The sequence below is a fragment of the Uranotaenia lowii genome, chromosome 1 (assembly GCF_029784155.1).
Source record: "Uranotaenia lowii strain MFRU-FL chromosome 1, ASM2978415v1, whole genome shotgun sequence".
NCBI lineage: Eukaryota > Metazoa > Arthropoda > Insecta > Diptera > Culicidae > Uranotaenia > Uranotaenia lowii.
This window is the reverse complement of record NC_073691.1, coordinates 131937600-131963768: the sequence shown is the minus strand read 5'-3', so window position 1 is coordinate 131963768 and position 26169 is coordinate 131937600. Positions and strand designations below refer to the sequence as shown.

Here is a 26169-nt window from a genome sequence, read left to right as displayed (position 1 = left end):
AATCATGATATTTTACACAAACTCACCTGGAAAAAGCAATTGGAATCGTGTTGGAACCTTTTGATGAGTAGGCATCTCGATGAATTTGATCTCTTAAATCCGGTTTTAACATAAATTTTTTTGACCATCAGAAGTTCTGATTCTGAACACATCTGTCATATTGCGTAAAAACCAGATGCACAGATTACAATCTTTGGAACTGATCATTATTAGTTATTTACTTGGTGTCTACTAGTCAGGCAACACTTTTTGCCTGCCGGAAATGGATTTTTTGCATTATTTAAGGAGTCTGCATTCAGTTATCCTCAATAACCATAGACTTTTTAACCATATTTAAGATCAAGGGTTTCACTGAGAGGCTTGGTTTGAACTTCGTTAGCATCCTAGAGAGGGCTCTTTATACTTATTAACTATTTGATCCGAAAAAAAAAATCAGAAAAATCAACAGTTCATGAGCTTTCAAGTCAACAATGAAGAATTTTCGATGCGCAAAATGCGTAAAATTAGCAAATTTGTGCAAAATTATTTTTATCATGTCTTTTTGCGTCGTAAATTTCTCAAACACACGTAAGCTTAAAAATCTATCAAAAATAGGCAAGATAGTCATTTTCATAACCAACACAATGCTACTAAATTTTTGCATATCCGAGCTCTATTAACGTAGATATCACCGAAATAAAGTGCCCGGATACTAAATGATCATAGCCTTACGCTTCATAAATCGTCATTTGACGATTTCAGAAATCGTTTGGTTATAATTCTCATTTATGCGGGTTATTATTTAGCTTTGAGGTCAGGCTTTTGATGACAGAAAATGATCTATTCCAAAACAGTCTGAGATTCTTTGATAACAATACCTACATGTTAATTTGTAACAGCGCCGATGTGGTCTAACGGATAGGCTGGCGCGAGTCTGGTTTTGGTATGCCAGGCGTACTGGGTTCGATTCCCGGTATCGGAAAGAAAACTTTTGGGTTCGAATCCAATAAGTGGCCAACAGGTAAGCACACTGTTTCCTCTTATAACTGACTAATAATAAGAACGTTTGATCAGTTGCCAGCTGGCCAAGTATATACACCGTGCTTGTTAATGCCGTTCTGGCAAAGAATCTTATACTGAAACTTCCACCTCCAAGGAAGTTCATAATTGGAGTAGAGTCTGATTTGTGGGTGTAGAAATGATCATAGAGAATACACCTTCATTACCTTGTTTGTTAATTTGCTACAGTGTTGCCAGTTATTTTGAAAGGCTTATTCCATATTTTTTTTTTGATAATTTCATATTTTCTTCGAAATTCATCATTTATGTCAAAATTAAATAATAAAAATACTTTGTATCAAAATTTTTAAAGTTATTATTTATTTTGGAAGGAATATAAACACATTCTTGCTAAAAAAAGGGAAATTTTTCTACAATCTTAAAAAAAAGTTATTTTTTATCCTCCAACCGTTTTCTTATTTCTTTCCTGTGTAGGCCAAAAAAAATCTATTCTCAACCTAGGATCCAATCCAAACTGCGGCACGATTAAGATTTTTCTCAATAGAATCTACAGAAACACCGATTCTTATTTAGGTATATAAAAGTGCTTCTTTATTCGATCGCTTCCCGAATACCACTGATCTAATTAGATAAAGTTTTTGATTTTCTCATCTTTGTTCGGATTTTATGGCACGAAACGAGTTAATGTTCAAGGGATGTTCCTTTTTATCATTCAATGGTTTACAAACTGACACCACAGTATATTTGATGACCTCATCAATTCAATTTGATTAAAAATCCTGATGAAACTGTTCCTCGCCACCGAGCATCATTACTGATGTGTCGTCGTCGACGGTGTTACAACAAGTACGTTCGGGTACCACACATTTATTGTAGCCATCAGTTTGCCTCAGCACACGATCACGAATCAGCGTATTATTGCTAAGCTGCTCTGCTGCATCGGTTATTGACGAAAAAGTATGTATGGGACAAACCTCTCGAACTTTTAATTCCACTTCTTGTTGATCAACCGTGTTGCCAGACTCGTTGCACTCTCCCTTCGAAATCCACACTTTTCCTTTCTTTTTTGTTAACATCACACTGTCACGTTTCAAAAAATCCTTACCCACTATTACTGGTAGGTCCTGAACTTAGTTCGGCACGACTATAAGGTCCACTTTTTCCGAAACTTCATCTACCTCCAACACTGCTACTACCTTCTCCTCAGCGTGTATATGACGGCCACCGAAACCCTTCAGCCAAAGGTCAACAGGTTCCCTATTTCCAAACATCTTCGCCATCGAACATTTTATTGTAGTCACCCGGCTACCGCTGTCGATCAAAGCCATCATTTTGTTACCATTGATAGTAATAAGTTTCTCGAAATCGTCATCCACTTCGATCGCTTTCACTGGATATGATGGCTTGCCACTCCGACTTAGAAAACAATCCTTGGCCAAATGTTGATCAGAGCCGCAACGAAAACATTTCCGACCTTTGTATTTGTCATTTGGTATTTTATCGTCGACGGTGGGCTTTCCGTTTGAGCACATTTTCTCCAGTCCATCTAACCACTTAAGTTGCTCAAGAAGCTCAGGGAGCGAACGTGTAATGGATATTGTGACACCGTTGGATCTATGTATATTTTCCACACCCGCGATGACATATTTTATTATCGTGCGATCGTCGAAACCACCTTTACGTCCAAGAGCAACTTGATCGTAGAAATATGTTTCTCTTCATAAGCTGATCATGAATGGATATGGTGTCGAGAGACTCTGGAAAAGCTAACAAAAACTCACTCTTAAAGTCTCTCCAATTCTTAATACGAGATTGAGCTCCACACCACCACAAATTAGCAGCTCCCCGAAGTTGAGTTCTGGCGCAGTGGAACATTATTAACTCGGACCAACCGTACACCTCCGCTGTTGATTGTATGTTTCTTATCCAAAATTCAGCTGCTTCACACGTCGAAATGTCGGGATTGAACTCGGAAACCAAATTTTGTAACTCGTATTGGCTTGGTCTTATCGAATTCGCTAGGGTAAGCTCTGAACTAGGCTCGGCATTTTCTTCAGATTTAGTTATTTGCAAATTCTTAAGACGTTCGATTTCGGCTTGAAGATCTTTGTTTTCTTGGCGGAGTTCTTCCATTCTGCCAGACCTGTCTCGAACAGTGACGTTGAAGTCTCGCGAATCAGGAACCAGTGAGTTGGAGTCACTATCACTTGCTTCAGTACCACTCATCAAGTAATTGTGAGGAGTACGTCACGTTCTCACAACAGCTTTGTTCTCAAGTAGAACAATAGGAAATGACGAAAAAGGTGCCGTCCGCGTGGTAAACTTTTACCACTTATTGTCTTCTAGAAGAATCAACACAATTTGTGGTACTTTTCTGTTCGAACCACACATTTAATCAAATAGTTCACCAAACTCCGGCGTACACTCGATTCACGCCTACAATTGGTCACCGAAATCAATTGATTTCTACTATCACTTTTTCCTTATTCGAAGTCGAAACGAATAACTGCGTAGGTGGATCCTGTCTACAGTATTTGTAGGCCAAAAAAAATCTATTCCCAACCTAGGATCCAATCCAAACTGCGGCACGATTAAGGTTTTTCTCAATAGAATCTACAGAAACACCGATTCTTATTTAGGTATATAAAAGTGCTTCTTTATTCGATCGCTTCCCGAATACCACTGATCTAATTAGATAAAGTTTTTGATTTTCTCATCTTTGTTCGGATTTTATGGCACGAAACGAGTTAATGTTCAAGGGATGTTCCTTTTTATCATTCAATGGTTTACACCTGAATAGAGTGTTAGCTAGAAGAGAGTCTTCTTTATGATCCTTTAAACTATTTTTTTTTTTGCAAAACTGGAGAACTGATCAATCACAAAATTTGCATGGTAGGATAATTGAGTATTGGGGTTTGAAAGTGATTTGAAGAGAGTTAAAAACTAAAAAACATGGGTTGCCATGATTTTTAGCAAACGAGCCTTCACAAGTAACCATAAGCACTAAAAACTAGCACCAGTTCTGCTGTAACGTCAGCTATAAATGGTGATACGGTCAAAATTTGGTCAAGGGAAAACGCGTGTAAATCGGTGAAATCGTTTATTTAAAAAATCAAATTAAATTTCTTTTTCAAGTTTAATTAGTATAAAAATCAGGAAAAATATTCAGTTAGGCTTTCGCTTTTCCAAATCTGAATTGCCGGGCCTTACGCTTAATCTCTGCCATCAGATTTTGTACAGCCACCTTGTCCACCTTCTTCGCCGTAGAAAGCCAGTTTGCTTGCCTCGTCCTTAGCAGTTTTTTGGTCTTCTTTAGGTTCCGCTTGCAGTATTTCTCAATTGGGTGGAGCTCTGGCGTGTTGGGAGGGTTCTTGTCCTTGGGAATTCCTGCACGTTGTTGGCGGCGTACCACTCCATGACCTTTTTACCGTAATGGCAAGATGCCAAATCCGGCCAAAACAGTACGGAACAACCGTGTTTCTTCAGGAAAGGCAGCAGACGTTTATTCAAACACTTTTTCACGTAATTTTTTTGGTTGACAGTCCCGGAAGCTATGAAAATGCTGCTTTTCAAGACACAGGTACACATGGCTTGCCAAACCAGATATTTCTTCGCGAACTTTGACAGTTTCATGTGCTTGAAAATATCTGCTACCCTTCCCCTTCCTTTTGCCGTATAAAACTTCTGTCCCGGAAGCTGCTTGTAGTCGGCTTTGACGTAAATTTCGTCGTTCATTACCACGCGGTCAAACTTCGTCAGCATCGTCGTGTACAGCCTCCGGGATCGCGCTTTGACCGTCATATTTTGTTTATCATCGCGATTTGGAGTCACTACCTTCTTGTAAGTCGATAGTCCGGCTCGTTTTTTGGCTCGATGCACGGTTGTAGACGATACTCCCAGCATTTTTGCGGCATCTCGGAGAGCGAGGTTAGGATTTCGCTTGAAACTACTGGCAACTCTCTTTGTCGTCTCAGCGGCTTCCGGTTTTCGATTTCCCCCCGACCCAGACTTCCTGGCTGTCGACAAACGTTCCCCAAACACTTCAATTACATTTGTAACGGTTGATTTGGCAACTTTTAGCGATTTTGCCAGCTTTGCGTGCGAGTAGCTCGGATTTTCGCGAAGCGCGAGCAAAATTTTGATACACTGCTCTTCTTCCTTGGACGGCATTTTGACAACTGAAGAGTGACTTTCGAAATCAAAATAGGAGCAATATTCTACATACACACACACACACCTTCAAAATGAGAGGTGTCCAGGTTTTTTAAATGCAAAATTGAAAGAAATACGTCGAGCTGATATTGACCAAATTTTGACCGTATCACCCTTTAGAGCTTGATTCTGTGCATCATATTAGCCCTGTGAGACAGGTTTGGCTAAATTAACTGCTGATATAATCCTATAAAAGCACTGTGCTATGCTAAGTTTATGCTATAGCTTTGGCGGGCAAAATGCTGGGAAAATGCAAATGGCGTTCAAATGAGGCACAACCATGCGGGAAAAAGAAATTGATTTTTGTTCGGCTCCATTTTCTGCCATGATAATGAATTTGGCTTATGTTGATTTTCGCTTATGCATATCATTGGGATCTCTCGGGTTGAATTTTCCACTTGATTTTTTTTTCGGGTGAAGATGACCTGGAATCAAACACATGACATCCATAGATCGGACAATTTCCAGTAACTCTGCTTGTGGACCTATCAGGTCCGCGTTAAATCTTTGAAAAAAAATCCTACTTGAATCAAATTTCTGGCAACCGGTGTCCTAAATTTGCATTAATTCAGCATCAATCAATGCTAATGTGCTTTGGCCTAATGCCTCTGTAGTGCTCACAAAGTGCTAAAAATCATTAAAGCAAGCTTGTGTGATGCCAATTTAATGCTTAGAAAATATAGCATTTGTTATTCTGATTTAAAGCTATGCTCCATTCCAAAAGCATTGTGCAAAGCTGATAAAATGTTTGTTGTATTTTAAAAGAGTGCCGAGTGGTTTAATTCTAACATAATGCAGCATACCTAAGGTTGCCAGAATTTTTTCCACTCCCATCCGGGCCTAGCAATTCCGGGCATTTTTTCAAAAAAACCTGGCAAAATCCGGGCATGGATTTTAATTTTTCAAATCCAATAACCGGGCAAAAACCGGTCAAAATTTAGGTGTTTTTATATATAAAAGCACAGAAAAAATGCAAAAAAAACGAAATTAATATTTTATTAGTGTAATTGCAGACTTCCAAAAACTTTTTGGAACACTTAAATATTTAAAGGTTAATAAAAGTTAATCAGCGAAATTATTTGAAACAACCGTTGAAAATTTCCATACCGTTAATCGATTTTGCTGAAACTTACTCAAAAACTTTGATTTTTTTTGGTTTCTTTGTGAAAATTGTGAAAAAATCCGGGCAATATCCGGACTTTTTTCACGATATCCGGGCAACCGGGCCGGACCGGACTTTCCCGAAATTTTGCATCAAATATCCGGGCAAACCCGGATAAAACCGGGCAATCTGGCAAGCTTAAGCATACCACTCGAAGGGCTGTTATAATGCAACATTGCACTTGATGTGCTGGTATATTGTAATTCAGCACTTGAATGCTGGTATTAAGCTTTAAAAATGCAAAGATTTAGTTCTTATGGTTACTTGGGTTATTTTTAAGCTGACGAGCAGCTGAAAATGCATTTCTTAATGAAATTTTGGCATCATGGATCCGCCTTTGATTAGTCTGTGTTCCATGAAAGAAAAGAAAATGTTTGAATACATTAGAGAGTCAAAAACTTTCTTTACCATGGGCTAAAAGGATTTTTTTAAATTTAAAACCCCCGAATGAATACAATAATAATTTTTTTTATAAAAAAAACCAGCTGGGTAAGTGGTTGGAAAATTTAATATGCCTTCATTTTATGCTTTCCGCTAGCTTCAAAATAAGGTACGTTTGCTCAAAAACCTGGTCTCGCCGGCTTTAAATTGATATTTAGCAAAGCGTACCTTCAAAAACTAATAAGGCCATCTCCCAAGGCCAAAACATCTTGACCACCCCTACTTTAAATTGGTGTTTAGCAAAGCGTACTTTCTAATTCTTTCAGGAAACTTTCAAAAAAAAAATTGTCTTCTATTTTTTTAAATTTTTATAGTAGGGGAGTGTAGGGAAACGTGAGCCACTCTAAATATCTCAGCAGTGAGTGGAAATAAAAATTTCAATCCAACTGTCATCGTCGTCGCTTTGCATAAGCATGCTTTTCTATATGTTGTTGACTAATGAACGTATCATAACCTAGAAAAATGTACTTTCATAATTAAACAAGCACCCGCAAAATTGCACTCGTGGGAGACCTAAAGTACATAAAATAAATATGCTCATACACTTATGATCTTAGTTTTGCCATGTTCTTTCACGTTGAAAACGAATTTTTGATAAAACATCAATAAGTCACACAAACGCAACCAATTTGCAAACCATTGCTTGTGGGGAATCGTGGGCCACATTTTGTTGGGTATATTGAACCACCTATATTTTGGTGTTTTTATCCACATTCAGAACTTAAAATACGTTATAACTATCTGTAAAGTTCTTATATGCCAAGTGAAGAGTAATGGAAAATGTTTTGTCCATCTTTTCTAATGCGATTGAGACGAACATAAATCTTATATCAGGAATTTTGCCGCAACGTTCGCGATCCAGGAATTAGGAACAATTCGTTAATACACAACTCTCTTTTTTATTTCCTCATCTGAAATTGCTTTAAGATTATTTAAATGAATTTTGAAATTTCAACTTTGGGTCAACTCATAAACTTTGCACATTATCTAGTCAATTTGGATTTCACCCACGTTTCCCCACAGTTTTTTTCAAAATTAAAAAAAAATACTTTTTTTTAAAACAGTCAGAACTGGGGAAAATAATGTATTTCAAAAATAAAAAATGCCAAATGATACCTTAAAAATGTAGAAAACCTTTCTATTCATTTTTTTTCTTTTTATTTTTAATAATAAAGAAGTTCTGAAGCAAAGAAAAAAGTGGTGCATGATACCCCACTCTCCCCTATTATTTATATATCCTTTTTATAGTATTCACACAATTTATGTGGATTCCAATAATTTTGTTCCGTCATTTAGCTTCTTTTTTTTTACATTCGAACACTTTTTTCTTTATATCCTGGATGCCATAACATGTTTTATCCCTTGAACGATAATTGTTTCCGATTTCTTTTTGTGTTTGTGCAAAATTGACCTCCACAGCTTTATTGATGTTGTTCATTTCAGTTATACTTCAAGCTATGGTGCTCAATGCTGATTCTGTATTCGAACGGCTTCCGAGAGTGCTCCCCGTTGATTCAAATAAAAAAGTTAATCATCTCAATTATACTCCACTTATGTACTCCCATCTAATCGACGGAGACGTGTTTTTTGCCCGTCAGTAGTTCTCGCTCAATAAAGACCACTTAGCACCATCAGCAGCTGTTCGATACAAATTAGCAGCTAGTTAAGCATCTATGAACGGACGACGACACGTTTATTCACCTGCCTACATCAACATCCAAATTGCATCCGACTAACAGAACTAGCAAAAATCCAAACGACGATCCGCCACGCGACAACTGTTTGACTCCATTATTCACACCTTGGCCACTTTCTAGGCGTCGCAGTCGTGGGTGGAGCCGGATCGCTGGAATCGTCCACCCCATATCACATCACATTTCTCTTTTCTCTTATGCCCGATGGCAGTTTTATTGCGGCATCATGCCCGGGGAGCCCCTTTATTCATTCAGAGGGTTTAGTCCTTCGGCGCATTCATTGCTGGTTCATTCATTGCCCAAAGGCAATATTTTTGCTCGTTCGATGATTTTTATTCAGGCCGACACACACCTGACTTCCAAAGCCATAGATACAAACATACATACATACGAGTTGACAGCTTATTGGCTGTTTTGCTGTCAGCGATTATTACGAATTGAACGGTTAACGAGTGTCGTTTATTATTCAGAAGAAGGTGGAACTCGTTTCTGCTATCTTTCTACGGATTTCTTTGAATTTTCCGAGTTTCCTCAGACATTAGATATACATATGTTTTCCCGGTACGAAAGATACACATAAACCTTCTAGACTAGTGATCAGGCCTTCGTGAATCAAAAGATTAATCTACAGGGAACATCAGCTAATTCAAATCTATGCTCCAATATGCTGATCGGCGATTGACTGAAGCTGATGCTTCGGACAGCTGTGGGATCAACTAACGTCTGATCTGTCTGATGAACGGAAGAAAAATATATGTTAAAGCCGTTTTCAAAAGATTATGGCTCATAGCTTTCAATGAAATTCCTCAGAAAAGTAGGGATGAGGATGAGGATACTCGCAAAATATCGTAACAAAAATCTATGGTTCTAGAAAAATGTGCCAAATGGAGCAAAACAACAATGCTGTTACCTTAGAAAGTTTGAAGACATATTTTTATGAGTTATTAAACTTTTGATGAAAAATTTAACAAAACTACTCTCAAAGATATTTTTTCATCATTTTCAAATGTTTCGAATATGACCAAAATTTATCAAAAATACAGCAGATTCCAATTTTCCAATCGTTGAGGAATGGTATGAACTTCATATCGACTTTATTTCAGAGCAACGGCCAACTCTTAATTTCTTTTGAGAAATAATTTTCTTAATAGTTCATTCGATTCTTTTATTCCGAAAAGGCATATTTTTCAACTAAATTAATCGTAATCACAATTTTGCACGATGTCACTTCAATGCATGCAAAAACTATTGTTAATCCACCCAGATAACCAGAAATTGTAAAGTATTGTAGATTGTATAAGCATCCAGTTTAGATTGGAATTGTGTAAACATCATGTTGTAGCTAAACCAAGTTATATATTATCGTTTATGGTTTGTATAGTTCATTATATACGATAACATTTTAGAAAGATCAATAAAGTTGTTCCGAATCGCAGTAGAATTGTGTAAAGTTCAATATTAAATCCCACTGTACAATTAAGCAATCTTTCATGCTTGCGATCTATGATGACATATTATTTCCATGAAAGGTCGTACAGTAATTGTGAGAACATCGTTCAATGGAATTTAAACAATCTATTCGTACTTGCCATTCAAAGTCGCTTATTGAGATAAACTTAATCGGTAAATAATTGTTAATAATGTAATTCCTATGCTTATGACTATGATAACGATATTACAATCATCGTGTACTGGCAACATCTATGTTTCGCAGATTGTCGAATCGTTTAACAATACAGTAAATAGCTAGCTAAGATCGCACAGCGCTGAATACTATTATTGATTGTAATAGAATCGTCTATGAGATAGGTTAAAGTTGTATATCAAAAAACGGCATCTATAAATAGATTTGGAGTCCGAAATGATGCAGTCAGTGGTATTTTATACGATCAACTGATTTTTAAACGGAATTCTCAATTGCACATGAACAAATTTGCTTGTTTGTACCATGTTGATACTGTACCATGTTGAAGGACAGGGATCGGAACGTTGTGAGTTCGAGACTGAGGAAAGATTGATCAACAACATATGCATTATTAAGCCAACAGTTAAAGTTAAGGAAGTTCACAAGATGACAATATGCATACGCAGTATTTGGAAATTGGTATTTAGTATTTTTATAACAAGGTTCATCAATTTAATCAAAGATACATAAAGTAGTATATGGTTCAATTCTTTCGCAGTAAACATTAAATTCTATTGTATTTATGATCACGGCGATTCATAGTAAAATCTAAATAAGGGAAAAATATAATTGCTTTGAGATACAGTAACATCAAATTGTATTAAATGGGGAAGAAAGTTGTGCAAACTTCAGGCTACCTGCAAAAGGAAATTGTAATCAAATTGTGAGACAGGCAATAGAAAATTGTAAGTTGTACAATACTAAGATTTTGTGCAAAGCAAAGTTGCAATCAAATTGTTGAAAACGCAATACAAAGTTGTATATTTTCAAGGTGAGCAAAATTTGGTCCGTATATTGCCCCCACTTTGGTACGTACTGGCTTATATAGAATATTCTACACAAATTTTTCAGATTGTACAAAAGTGTATACCTATATCTCAGAAACAACTGAAATATTCAGACCAAAATGTTCACTGGGCAGTGATTGCCTGGTTAAAAAGACTCACAAGATTGATTTTGTCTATAAAATTATATTTTTGCTTAAAAGTGTGCTTTGACTATAGGATAATAAACAAACTATGAAGCTTCTATACACCTAAGACTTTAAAACTGATAAATAAAAAGTAATTTAACCAATAATAAAATCACAATTATTTTCGCTCTGTGAAAATGCTTTTAGTTTATTTAGGTACGAGATCAAGTTTCGTCCTAATTTGCGGCGCAAGCAAATTTTCAGTCACAAGCTTTCCGAATCAGAAAATGGAATCAAGTATCCCATTGCTCCCCTATGTTTTGATTTTTTTCGCTCCTGAATATATGCACTACAGCTAACAATATTTAGAATATGAGCGTGGGTGAAGGAAAAGTCGAATATCGGGATATATAAATTATGCGCCAATCTACATTCAAATCGGTGACAGCTTGGATGAACACATTTTCATCGTTTTAGGTACGTTCCTACCTCAATTCTACGAGTTTCTCTATTAATCGGCCAATGTCCCGTTTTACCCTAGTCAGAGGGCTGAGCAGAAAAGGCTGTGTCATAATTGATAGTTCAAAATCATTTCTAGATTTCATTATTTCTCTGCTTGGGTGTTGTTGAGATCCCCAAAATGCTCGATCTGAAAAAAATTGTGGATGAATTTTCAAAAAAAAAAATCTGTTAACTAGTGCTTAGACTGGTTTAACTTCCCCAATTTTCTTCGGATCGCAACCAAACTTTGAAAGATGATTTATTATACCATTTTTATCTAACTCGAAAAGTATCCGATAAGGTGCGATAAGTTTTTGTGAAAAAAAGTTGCATTAATAGGAGTTGTTTGGTAAGTTTATTCAATTTCAATAATATGAAGCTCTCTCTCTATGTTGAAATCTAGGCGTATCGAAATGAACTATTTTGAATGTAATGTATAGAATGGGTTATTGAAACTTTTTAAATTTTAGAATAGTTTTATAAAAAATGTTACGTAAAATTCTTTAGTTTGATTGTTCAAGTAAATTTAGTTTCAGTGATACTTTTTTTTATAATTTCCTTCTTGTTTCATGTTAAAAGAACTGCGGGTTTTGTTTTCAGTGTAAATTGATTTGTTTTGGTGCGTGCTTGAGACAAGGGTGTCAGGTGTCCTGATTTTTCAGGATTTGCCCTGATTTTCGAGAGGCCGTCCTGATTTTTTTTAATATGCTTGAATTGTCCTGATTTTTGAAAATTGACCTTTAAAGTGTCCTGATTTGTCCTGATTTTTTAAAAAATATCTGAACTATTACTAAAACTAAACTAAACTATTGATAAAATAATTTTAAAAAAATAAACTGATGAGAATCTTTGATTCAAATGATATTTAAATAGTGTTTTTCGATATTAACTTCTGGTCATCCAAGGTTTTTATCGCTTTAGTTGCATAAATTGAGGCGTCTTCAACACTTCCTTTAGATACGGAATCTAAGCCCAGCTGTATTTTTTTTCATCAATTTAGTGGTATCCTGAAAAATTCAGATTTTTTCATCGCGGTGTCCTGATTGTTGTCAACCCTGATGTGCGATTTCTCTTTCTAAACAAAAAGGACAGAATGAAAGATAGTGTACCGTCAAAGATTGGCATGCAATATTTCTCAAAAGAACTGAATAATGTTTCCAAGAATAAATCTCGAAAGAATTTCAAATAAAATGGATAATATTTACTTTTATTTCGCATCATCGTATTTAAAAAAAAATTAAAAGATAATACGAATTTGAGAAAACGCTTTATTTCCTGTCTTTGAACAACTTTTTAACGAACTAGAATTGGCATCGGAACCAAGTGAAGCAAAGCAGAAACACAAAAGTTTAAAAAATTAATTCAATATTTTGCTCAGATTAATTTGAATGCTCAACTTTATTACAACTTTTACCTCGTGAAATTTGTTTGCAGTTAATTAGGAAAAAACCTTTTTTTGCCTCAACGGTGGAAGCTGAAGAAAATTATCTGGTGAGTGCTTTTTAATTTCAAAGAATAACGATGCATTGATCAAGGGTTGTGAAAATAAAAATTTACAAATTGGGCAAATTATTATTAGTTCAATAAAAACTTTAAAACACCTGGACCTTTAAAACTGAGCTGTCAGTGTTTGATTTGATGAACATAAAGAAATTTCGTATAATTTGCTTTAAATTTTTCTCGTTGCCTGAAAAAATTCAGTTCAATCAGATTTTATCAGCAACATTAATGTGAATTGGGAACCGAATTCAAGTTCGTATTTTTAAAACATAGCTTTGTACAGTTTAGCAAAACTAGTTGGATAATTCAGTGAGTACAAAAACTAAAGAAATAAATGCTCATACTCAGACTGTATTTCAACCTTGATGTTTGAAAGTCAAAAAAATATTAATATGAAATTAAAAAACTTTTGTTAAAGCAATTTAAAAAAAAACACAATTTATAATTTGAAGATGGAAGACATACAAGACTTACAAGTTGTAAAATAACAATTACTAAAATTCTGAACAAAGCTATTGAAGTCAAGAAAAATGGTGTAAGGCTCAAAAAACGCACTTAAATGTTTGAAAAATTTAACGTTTATCACTTCAAATTTTTGCTATTATAGTTCAATTGTTGAGTAATTCAATTAACGTTGTCTAAACTTTTCCAAATTCAAATCGAAAGTTAAGTTCCTGCAAGTATTCTATATTCAAACTCTGATAAACTAGGTATTATAATCACAGAGTCTTTTGAATAAAAAATATCAGTAACATGCAATATCTTAATGCATGGCTTAATATCAGAATTTTAATCACGCGACGACTTAATCGAGTTTAGTTTTCTGAAGAAAAGGTTTATTAAAAAACTGAAAGTTTAATTTCGTATTGTATGTGGGAATAAAAGCATAAATTCCACTTTCTGAATATTCAGACTTAAGTTTTGCGATTTTCTGTTTGTGCAAATTTACGATTTTTCGAATGTTGATGGTTGGTTTTAAACACTTCTAAATGATATTGTATTAAACGGGTAAAAGAGCTAATCACTTAATTTTTACAATTCGAAAACAATCAAAATGTATCGAAATATTCTAAAAATTTGATACTTGAAAAACAGCAGAATTTCAGACTTTTTTTTATAAAATTTTTAAAGAAAGATTATGGGATTTTTTACTTTTTCATTGGTGTAAAAAACATAAAGAATTCAATGAGTCTGGGAAAACATTTACAGACAGAATTGAAAAAATTAAATATTTTTCATGAAAATTCGTCTCATTTTATCGTAAACTTTTTTAATTACCTCAAATTTTTCACGAGTATAAAAAATAGCATAAAAATTATTCCTGAAAGATTGGTTCCGATCCGAAAAAATGGAAAAGTTAAAGCAGTCTAAGCACGAGTATACGAGCAATTTTATGACATTATTTTTAGGATATATAGTCATAATTGAATATTTCCTACCAACGGCTATATGTATAAAAATACAATGATTGATCTTGAAAAAGAGGGATTGACGCAAAAATGAAGATATGTTACCACTTTAGCTTTAAAAGTGGCCTATATCAGAGTGTCCTACCCGGGATTTTCCGGTCGGGAATTCCCGAGAATTAGAAAACTTCGGGAATTCCCGAATCCCGGGAAACGCTTAAAAAATCCCGGGAATTCCCGAAGTCAATAAAATGTGCTAAATTACTAAAAATTTATACGATCAAAATTTGGAAAAATTAATCAGATTGAGCAGGGAAAATAGTTCTACCTTTATGACTTCAGAATGGGGGTAGGCTTAAGCGACACGTTATCCAAACATACAGGAAAATTATGTCTTAAAAATATTTTTTCTTAAGTCTGGTTAAAACGTTGAATTTGATAAAAAAAAAAGTTTCCAATCGAAAATTTAAAGTTAAAGTGAAAAACGACAAAAAATCTATAAAACCAACCAATTTCAATAATGAAACGCTACGGAAAGAATCTGAATGTTAGTTTTGCAACACTCATCAAAGAAATGGTATACTGTTAAACAAATGGATAGTTAGCTGAAAATTTACGACATTTGATGATAAACCTGAAGTCGAGCTAACTGACTTCTTTCGATAGTGAGAAATCTTCTAAATTATTTCAAATTTTTGAAGCTAGAATTTAACAAATTTGTCGGTTAAAGTACTTTGTTTTTGGGTTTCGATTTGCTTATTGAATTTTTGAGGCATTAAAAAAGTTTGAAATGTTTTGCTATACTAGGCACCATTTAAATTTAAAAATACCGTATTGATAAGGATTCGTACGCAGTAGAGGGTTAAGATCTTCATGATGAAATATGCATTTTCAATTTTTCCCGGGATCCCGAGAATTCTAGGATCATCAGATTTCCCGATTCTCGGGAACGCTAAAATGGCCGGGAAATGGACACTCTAGCCTATATGAACGCAAAAATATGCAACACCTTGTTTTGTAAATAGCTTTTGAATAGAAATTTATTAAAGCGTCCTATGAAGGAGTTTTGCAACTTTTTGTTTTGGCTATTTTTGGTAAACTTTTCCATTTCTTGAAGCTTGACCTTTAAAATTAATCTTTTTTTTTAATTTGGTCGAAGTTATGACAAATTTAGCCGATTGTCCTCCTTCTGCAAAAAAACAACATATTTGACTTTCTATTACTTCACCACAATTTTTGCTTAATTGCTCATGGTCAGATTGAACCAACGCAGAGTATAAACTTTGTGGGACTTTTTGAAGTACCATGAAGGGACAAAGTTCTCATTTGGAGGCAATCTTCTTTGTAAAGTAAGCCATCCACAGTGTCAATCGTTTTGAAATATTGATTGATTTGCAGCTTCCATAGAATGTCAACCTCCTCAATGACAAGACATCATTGCCCCCGGGTGCCCGCTGAAGAGTTTGTGTTGCAATAAATTAGGATTTTTTTTCCAAATATCTCCCCACTAGCGGTCCAAATATTTTGCGCACGATTTTACCACCGTATTTTGTTCATTTTTCCAGAGCCTTTCAACCTGCTAGGAAAAAAGTCAGGCCTGTTTATATGTCAGCTAGAAGAACCATTAAAAAAAAATTGTCATATTGATTACTTTCTTCATTAAAATTTTAGGATTGCGCTTGGGAAACCTATCACTTTCCATAAATACATGGAATCAATCATGGAATCATCACACATCACTTTTATTAAAATTTTAGCACACTGTTAGATCCCCTAGGACTCCTTAAACGATTAAAAATATGAACTTTGTTGAATTTTTTTTACTAAACTATTTATTTCTCATGTTATTTTTTTTACATTAACAGTTATAAGTGTCAAATCCACTTGTTAAAAAATTGAGTACTAAAACACTCAGGTTAATGTCAGTTCTATCCATGTAGGGTATAAAATGTAAGAATTGTATCAGTAAATATATTGTTTGATTTTTGCCTAGTATGGCAAGTGCATGCGATTCAGGAAATTTCAAATCCAAGGATCCAAAATTCCTTAACTGTAATCTATTTAGCTACTTGATCTCCCTTATCTGATTTTTTCTCGTTCCAGCCAAAAAAAATGTTGTCAATAGGTTTCTGTATTGAAACGTTACCTCAAAAAACACTTGAAAAATTGTTACTAAATTTTGCATACACAGCAAAAAATGGGCCAAATTTTCTAAAAATTAAAAATAAGGAAATTATATTCGAAGCTACAGGTTTGCTTAAATTTTAATTCAATTTTGGTAGTAGGGGAAAGTCGGGTAAGACGGACATAGCGGGTAAAACGGACACTTTCAATATTTCGAATTTGACAATGTTTGGAACAAATCTAATGATGGGAATTTGTTTGCCCATGTGTATAAACACTTTCGAGATCTTTTGTTGATTTACTGAAAGCAAGGTCTCATAATAGTAAACAAAACAAACAAAAGCCTTGAGGATGCATAATTTGATGTAATTTTCTCTACTTAGAAAATAATCCATAGCTCACAACATGTTCTGAAATTTCGTCCGTTTTCAACGTTGGAATGTTGATTAGGTTTCTCATTGACAACCTGGAGGAGAACCAACGAATTTTGATCGACGAGCTCAATTGACAAATGTTTTTTAAAAAAAGTTGCATTGTCGGGTAAGACGGACACTTCAAGGTCGGGTAAACCGGACACATAAGTTCCTCCAGATATTTCAAATTTTTCATCGGGTTGATCCTCCATATGCTTTCAGAAGACCTTGACAAGAACAATTTTCGGTCGAAAAGAATTAAGAATCTCAAATAGGCCATAAAAACTGTTAAAAGTTGATCCCCGGTGAAAAAAGGGCCTATAAAATACGGAATTCCGAAAACCACACTGATTCGCTTCTTGACTCGGACCAGTCGGATCTATTTTGGTTAAAACACGTTCTTAAATACTTTTCTTACAAAAACATGAACTTTTACAGCTATTTTTCCAGGAAAATGTGTCTTTTCTACGCAGTGTCCGTTTTACCCGACCATTTCTGAAAAGTGTAATTTGCAAGCATGTTTTAGATTGCTATAAAAACAGCATTGACGAAGGAACTTTACTTATTCCAATGGGTTATGCGATAACAAACAACCTAAACTGCCTATCTGCACGAAAACTGCGACGAAAAAAGTAAAATCTTATTATCTATTGCGATTCTACCTTAGGGTGTCCGTCTTACCCGACTTTCCCCTACTTACAATCCAAACAAACACAGCTGAGTTCCGTAATCCATTTCTATCTTTTTGAAAGGAATACAATTTGAACGTCAATGGAAGAAAACATTGACTACTTGATGCGATATCACATGGAAAGTTGTGATATTACACCACACGACGTATTTACATTGTGTAGATCGTGTAGATGTTTTATTTCAACAGAAATCCCTAACACTACATCGTCTCCAGAAATTACATCGTCCATCGTTACACTTTTTTTTTGCTGTGTACTTAGACATTTTATTAGTATCAGAATGTGAGTAGGCTTAATAGCGGCACGTGATCCAAACTTTCGGAAAAATTGTGTCATTTTCTTTAATTGATTAAAAAGTTTAACTTTTTTTTATTTTACTGGAGATCTGCACTTCCAACTTTTTTAAATAAAAACCTGTGTTCAAGGTAAACACTTTATTTGTAAAAATACACACAGCCTAATGTATTTCATATGAAATGATAAACCATAAAGTGAACCATTTTGCTTACCATTAGTTCCGTTTCTAAACAACTTATTCTGTTTACTCTATCGCAGTGTTGAAATTTTTACACTACGAAAAACCCCGATGGCAGTTCTTTCTCCAAGAATACACCAATGTTAAAGTCGCGGCTTATGCTAACTTTGCTGAGTTTATGAGAACATTGGCTGCCACATCGTTGTCGTCCTGGCTGGCAGGTTAGTTTTTCCGGTTGTCTGACAACGGAAATTTGTCCTTAGAACACAATTTTTCTTCAGTGCTCTGCTGCTCTGTTTTGGCACTTTTTATCAGCAGCGCGGTAGCAAAATACAAAACATTAGCGAGTGAAAAATGAGGGTAGGTAATCTTTTTCCCGCTAAACGCTCAACACAGCACTACAACACATCTACAACAACTATACCTCAACAATCGAAAAAAAAATCAACTTCAATTTTTCAGGTGATTTGACTGCAACAACTTGGCCTCAATTTTTCGTGGCCCACTGCACAAAATATTGAATCTTATTTTTTACATTTTCTTCTTCCACAAAGCCATTGGCCAAGGTTTTTACATTTTCCCAGCACTAATTCTCACTGCTGTGTTTTTTTTTCTTCAGAACTTTCCTTCCGTTGATGTGCGCTGTTGGGAATAAATTCTGATTTTTATGATTACCTTTTTATGGTTTTTTCACTGGCGCCACTTTCCTTTTTTAGCCTCCCCTTATGCGTTGAAGGTGCCGGTTTTATCACGCAACGTAAGGATTTACTTTCACTTTTCCAGCCCACTTTGGAAAATGCGGTGTCGTCAACCCGGAAAGAGTCGAAAAATGGTTAGAGGTTGGAAAACGGAGGAAGGAGCACCGAAAAAGGCTATTTTTGCCTCTGAGGAGCGCGCGTTCCTCGACGACCTTCACACGAAAATTCACTCTCCTTGAACAAAAATCGGCGCTGGGCCTGATGATGACACATATAAACCGCAAAGCGAAGAATTCGTTGAGATTTTGTGGTTCCTTCTCACCTGTGTCGTGCACGAAATATCACTTGGACCGAATGAAAGGACCTGGTTAGGCGACTCAATATGGAAAAACCGCAGACACGTTTCACTGGAAGCTAAACGCTTCTCGTACCTTTCAGGAAGATCCGTCACACACAAAAAAGAGCCTCTCGACGAAAGCTTGTCGGGTAAGAGGACGCCTTTTCTTAGGCAGCAAGCACTTGTTCAGCCAGCTTCAGCTCGTACGGATCCGGGCCAAATTGTCAAGCGATTTTCATTCAACATATTCTTCGGTATGTGTGGGATTTCCACCCGGCTGCGACAGATCCTTTCAACAACACTTGTGAATGCGGCTACAAGATAGATATAAAAAAAGTGATTAACGCGTCCCTTTTGAAAGCGCCACTGCTGGTTGGCGAGAACTTGAACACGAAGAAAGCATCTTGATTGCGGCTGCAGAAGTCACAGCCGTTCACCAAAAATTGCAACTTTACGGCAACCCTCGAAACACACTCAACCGAACTTTTGCACCCCACACACGGTTAATCGTGATCAATTTCACTTGAACCCTCCCCGTCACACATGGTAACTAGCAAGGAAATCATTAATCTCTTGTGGTTTTATTCGGCAGCTCCCCACAAACTTCGCACGAACGAATCAAAGTCACCTTCTTCCAAGAAGTTCTTCTCCGCAACGACAGCTCTTACTAATTGGTAGGCGCTGACTTCCAAGACATCACACGGCAGTCAACATGGAAGAATGTGCAATCCACACCACACACTAGTGTTTCCGAAAGACTTCCTTCCTTCATCCGTAAAGAAAATAAGCAGATTAGTAAGTCCAACCGCACCAGAGGAAGGACCCCCGAGAAGGGACAGATTCCTGCGACCTTCAAAGCACCGCCAGCCACACACGTGTGTGACCCTCAACAACCGAACAAGAAGAAAAAGACGAGGAAGCCGAAAAACACCCGAACCGTCACAACAAGAAGAGGACCGAGAAAATTACCTCCTGCAGAACTGCGGAGAACCTCCAAACACTGCTTCTGAGGTGGGACTCAATTGGCACCACCAATTGCCGCGCACCCAGCAGAACTCTCAAGGAGCATCGATTCAACCACGATTGGGACTTCGAAAGTTAAGCGCGTTTGTCACCGAGAAAGGACCGAGTAGAACTGTCTGCCCTAGCAGCGGGAGCAAAATCTCAAACCTTACAGCGGATATCGCACCGACCAGATGATGCGACCGCGAACCGAAATCGTCCTCCTCCTTCACTCACTGTGTGTCAAGCGAAAGGCGGAAAATTCGAACGCTCTCCGATTGTCCGTCGTCCCACTACATCGACTACAACTGGGAGCGAGCGGGAGCAAACTTCTCCCGGGGGTGGCTAGAACTAGAACTGTTACCTTCTACTAAGTAGATATCCAGCCCACTGATAACAGAGCGGCCCGGCAGTGGCCCCTCGATAAGTTCGTGCGAGAATGGAAAACAGTTGAGCACACGCGTTCCTCGAATGTTGGAATAGATACGGACAGAAAGCGAGAACATCAGTAACCAGTAAGAGACGATGACCGGGACTCGGTGCTCACGTTTTTATCAATTCGGTCGGGTGTCGTAGCTCAAATCTCGCCCAGCTTGTTCGCTGCTTGCTTTGAAGGTGGGCCGAAATGATTTTTCCGACCGCCCGCCCGCCCGTGTTTTCTTGAGTGTTCTCACTCGTTCGGGTGGGTGGCCCGATTGAGATGGATGAATCTTCTAGCTTGAGTGCTGAGTGCTCTACGTGTTTAGTGAAATCAACAAACGGTGGAGACGCATAGTGTCTGTTTACAATAATCCATAAGGTAAAAAAATCGCATTCAGTTAATAAAAATTATGAATTTCTAATTTAATATTCAGGCATTCAAATTCATGGTTTGCAAAACAAGAAAAACTCTCCACCTGATTATATAATTGAAAATATTTTGTAAAAATTATTCAATATGGGAAGTGGGGTAACGTGAATATTTCAGATGTGTGTTGAGATAAAAATCTCAATCCAACTGTCATCGTTAACGTTTTGCGTAAGTATATTTTTCTATATGTTGTTGACTTATGTACGCATCATATACTTCTTTAATTTATGAAGTTTAATAAATGTTCTTACATAATTGAACAAGCACCCGCAAATTGCCTCGATGGGGAACCTAAAGTTCATAACAAAAATATGCTCATACGCATATGATCTTAGTTTTGTCAGTTCTTTCAGGTGAAAATGGAATTTTTGATGAAACATCAAAAAGTCACACAAATTCAACCAATTTGCAAATCAGAGCTTGTGGGGAATCATGGGCCACATTTTGTGGGGTATCTTGGGCCACCTATATTTTTATGTTTTTATGCACATTCAGAACGTCGTTGTTTCTATCTGTAAAGTTTTCTGATGCCAAATGAAGTGTTATGAAAAAAATAAAAGTTCATTTTTTTCCAATGCGATAAAGATGAAAATAAATCCTATATAAGGAATTTTGCCGAAACGTTCGCGAGCAAGGTTTTTGAAACTATTTTTTTCACTCTTTTCTTCGAAATAATTCAACTTCTTCAAGCCACAACTCTTTTCTCCCACGGTAGATTTTTTTTGACCCCATAGTAACTTTTTCTTGTCTAGTCAATATCTTTCGAATCGCATATTGCTCGTCTGTGAACAGCCCAGTCTCCTTTGATTTCAATTTGCTCGATTAGCTCTCTAGTAATTCAAAAACATTATGCAAGCATCTTCACCTTCTCATTTCCCTATTGGATGAAGGAAGGAGTCTCAAAGAATCATAAAAATATTTCTCGTACCCAAATACCTTCTCATGTTAATTTTGGTTTCATTTGCTCGATTAAATTTCCAGTTATGCAAAAAAAAATTAAAGAAGCCCACCTCCCCTCTTTTTATTACCTCACTAAAAGAAAGGAAGGGTGCCAAATATTAATTGAAACATTTCTGGTCCTCTACTATTACACCATGCAAAATTTGGTTCCATTTGCTTGATTATTTTTAGAGCTACATGAAAAATTGTAAGGGAGCCCCCTTATCCCCTTCCTATCTGCCCACTGGAAGGAGAAAGGGGTCTCAAATAATCATTGAAACATTTCTCGTACCCAAATACCCACTCATGCCAAATTTAGTACTAAAGCATGGATCATCTTGAATCTGGACGCACTGTTTATTATACCATAGCGCTCCTAGTTGTCGGATCTGCGCGAAATAATACGATCGTATCGGGCCAGTAAGCAACCAAATCGGACATTGAAGCAGAATGTAGTAGCCTAAGAAGGTGCCCGGAAGTTATACAACAAGGTTCTAACGAAATACGACGGATGCATCCTCATGGATGACGAAACGTACGTGAAGATGGATTTTGGGCAGCTTCCTGGCCAAAAAAAATTATAAAGCCACAGGTCGTCTGGTCAAATTCGTGTTTTCCGATAAGTTTGCAAGAAAGTGTTTGATCTGGCAAGGTATTTGCAGCTGCGGACGAAAAACCCCGGTTTTTGAGACAAACAAGACCATGGACTCCAAGATGTAAAAGGAAAAGTGCCTGAGAAAACATATTCTTCCGTACATTAGATCTCACCAAGGACCAGTAAAGTTTTAACCAGATTTGGCAAGCTGCCACTACAGCAAAGAGGTACTTCAGTGGTATCGGGACATCGGAGTGGATTTTATCGAAAAGGACATCAACCCACTCAACTACCCTCAATTCCGCCCTTTCGAAAAATATTGGACAATGGTCAAGCATGGAACAAAATGGACACTGAGGACGCTGAGGACTATGATGAGTGGTATTAGACGAAAACTTCGAAATTTCATCAAAACCACATCGGATTATTTTTTTTTTATTTTTCTTTTAAATGCAATAAAAATTCTACATTTTGAAAACACCACATTTTTATTTCGTTTCCATAGCTCTGAGATAGACCCGTTTCAATGCGTCCAGATTTAAAATGATCCATGCTTTATTTGCTCGATCGAATCTCGAGTTATGCATACATTTGTTTTTGTTTGGGAGGTCGCCTCCCGCGTTCTTGTGAGAGGAGGGGGGTCGTAAAACCATCATATGAACCTTCCTCGGCCTTCAATACCCCACCCCACCCTATTGTTAAATAAAATACTAGCTGACCCGGTGTGCTTTGCTACCCTTTTAAAAAACTTTGATCGTTAAAATAATTATGAGTAAAATAATCTTTCTTTTGAATTATATTTCATCACTATTGAAAAGTGAACTATTTTTCATGATTTCCGAGCTTCAAGATTGTTTTGAGTCGCAACGTAACGTGAAGGTTGAAGGAACCACTCTTCAGAAAAAAAAGGAGGAATCTTCAATACAATCTAATTTACTTGAAGCGGGGGGAGTACTAAGATAAAGATTTTTTTTACATAATCAAAAAGTGTGCCAATAGTATGAATGTTCCAGTTATTGAATATGAGAGTCTTCATTCATAAAAATTGGAAGTGTCTATTAAAACAATATATCATCTGATTTTGCAAAAACTCGTTTGTCAATTCAATAAACAATCCCACTATGTCAAAACGCTTACGTATTGAGGATTGTTGAAATTTTGTCATTTTTTGTATTAATTTTGTATGCCCACCCCCACCCCCTCCCCTTTCGGAATCAGAGGGGTTTGAAAGTATCATCGAAACCTTTTCCGATCTTGAAAACGTTGATATTTCACGTTAATCGGTTCAGTAGTTTCCGAAAATTGTTCGAATTGTGTCATATTTTTATTAATGTTTTATGGCAGCCCCCTCTTTTTAGTTTGGAAGAGGTTTGAAAGTATTAATGACACTATTTTTGGTTTCGAAGATGGCTATACACCAAATTTCACGTTTCAGTTTTCGGAAGTTGTTCGAATTGTGTCATATTTTTATTAATTTGGTATGGGAGCCCCCTCTTTTGGATTCAAAGAGATTTCAAAGAGTCATAGAAACCACTCTCGGACAGGAAAACGGCTACATACCATATTTAACGTTGATCGGTTCAGTAGTTTACGAAAATTATTCGGATTGTGTTATTTTTCCATTAGCAGTTTGAAAGTATTTGTACGAAGGTGATCGCTCCTAGGTACGCTACTGATCGCAGCCCATCAATGCCCCCCCATTGTCGGTGCGGTGGGCCGTTGGGAGAAGTTTTTCACGATCGCAGAACCCCTCTACCCCCCAACATTTTGGCCACTTCAACCGGATTTTTCGGACCATTTTGGAAGCCACCTGGATCGGTACAAGGAACCATTTTCTTCGCGGGATCGCCATTACAACCAAGCCGCCGAGCCCAAGCTTAATTCGCCATTGAAATTAAGCCAACAATACACTCCTGCATGCGCGCCATTGTTTCTTGGCTTGGCTTGGTTCGACTTGGTGCATCGGCACAACAATTGCGGGTTTTTGGATTCATCTGCAATCAACTTGCTGGAGGCTGGCAAGTTGAAACAACACTCATCAACGCAGCGACCGGTGACTACGAGCCACAACTCAGGTGCCAACGAATTGGTCGTTGGTTTGGACCTCGGTGCCTTAGACTCGGAAACAATCTCCCTGGACTATTCGTTGGTAAACTGCATCGATTGGCAGCGATTGGAACATCGTTGTGGGCCTTTAGGTTTCCAGATCACGGACGGTGATTGGAACATCATCGTCACCATCATCATCGACTGCAGCTCAGACGAGGCGAAAGGTTTCGCTACCCGATTGCTGTTTGACGATCAACACATATTGGTTCGATGTCAGTGGTGCTCAACCTGCATTATCAAGCGATTTGAAATTTACGTAAGTTAAATGAAATCGGGAAAAATATTTATTTTCTTTTGGAAAAAATATAATTCTAACGGTAATTAATCCTCTTCAACCCAAACACTATTACCTGAGCCCTGGCGTCATAGGACAAGAGGTCCATGACTCGAAGTTTTTTTTTGTCTGACGAATTGTTTGGGTTGCTTCCTGGTGCGTTTGCCCGGGGATTCTGTTGTGAGTTGGAGAGTTCCTTTGAACGTTTGCAAGTTTTGTCAGTTTGTGTCGGACTGTGTCTGTTGGTTCATGATTGGAACCGCGATTGGAAAATTGCATTGTATTTTGGACTCTAAATCTTGTCGTTTATACCACAGTGAAGCTGTGAGGTGCTATATTGTGATTTTGGACTTGTTTAATGGATATTGAAAACGGTATCACAATTTTTTGATTTTTTGTTGAATTATGGAATGCTAATGCGAAACACAATTACCCATTTGAAAATTTATCACGCTCGGTCAACGTTGTTGTATTTTGGTGCTGAAAGTGAATCCGGCCTGTTTTGAGTCTGTTTTGTGTCAGATTGGTTTACATATGATTTGTGAGATTGTGTAAGAGATTTTATCAGCTTTGGGTTGATTGTAATCAAATTATGAGACTAAATTGTCAGATTGAGTCAGAGATTTATCAGCTTTGGGCTGATTGTAACAAAAACTATAAGATATTGAATTGTCAGATTGTGTCAGAGATTTATCAGCTTTGGGCTGGTTTACCGTCAGTAACACTGTGTTTGTCAGTTTTTGTTGGAATTTTGGATTTTGATTAATTATGCCTGTCACAAGGTGACTTCTGCAGCTGCAGCAACTGCTGCTGCGCCGTCCTTAAAACTATTGAACGTTAAATTTAGACAGATTCAAATATCGGCGGGAGACATTTGGCGTTTTGTCGATAATTTTCAAGAAGAATGTTCTACTTCTGAAATTGAGGTACGCCTGGAGGAGTTAGACAGTTTATGGGAACGGTTTAACGATGCGTTAGTAGACATTCAATCGCATGAAGACTTTGATGAATTCGAAAATACCTGCGAAAAAGATAGGCTACTGTATAGTGAGCAATATTACCATGCAAAATCGTTTCTGATGGAGAGAATTAAAGAGAGGAGGAGGGTTCCGGAAAATGAACAAACTTCTCGAGCCAACGAAAGCTTAT

The 26169-nt window shown here is 36.8% G+C and overlaps 1 protein-coding gene across 1 annotated transcript in view; it reads right to left on the bottom strand.

Annotated features, from left to right (window-relative positions):
* LOC129740066 (octopamine receptor beta-2R) overlaps window positions 1-20355 on the bottom strand; it is a 408612-nt gene extending 388257 nt beyond the window's left edge. The window contains exon 1 of the mRNA XM_055731657.1: window positions 18251-20355. The gene's annotated coding sequence lies outside the window, so the exon portion shown is untranslated. The remainder of the gene's footprint in view (window positions 1-18250) is intronic.
* Window positions 20356-26169: the final 5814 nt, after the last annotated feature.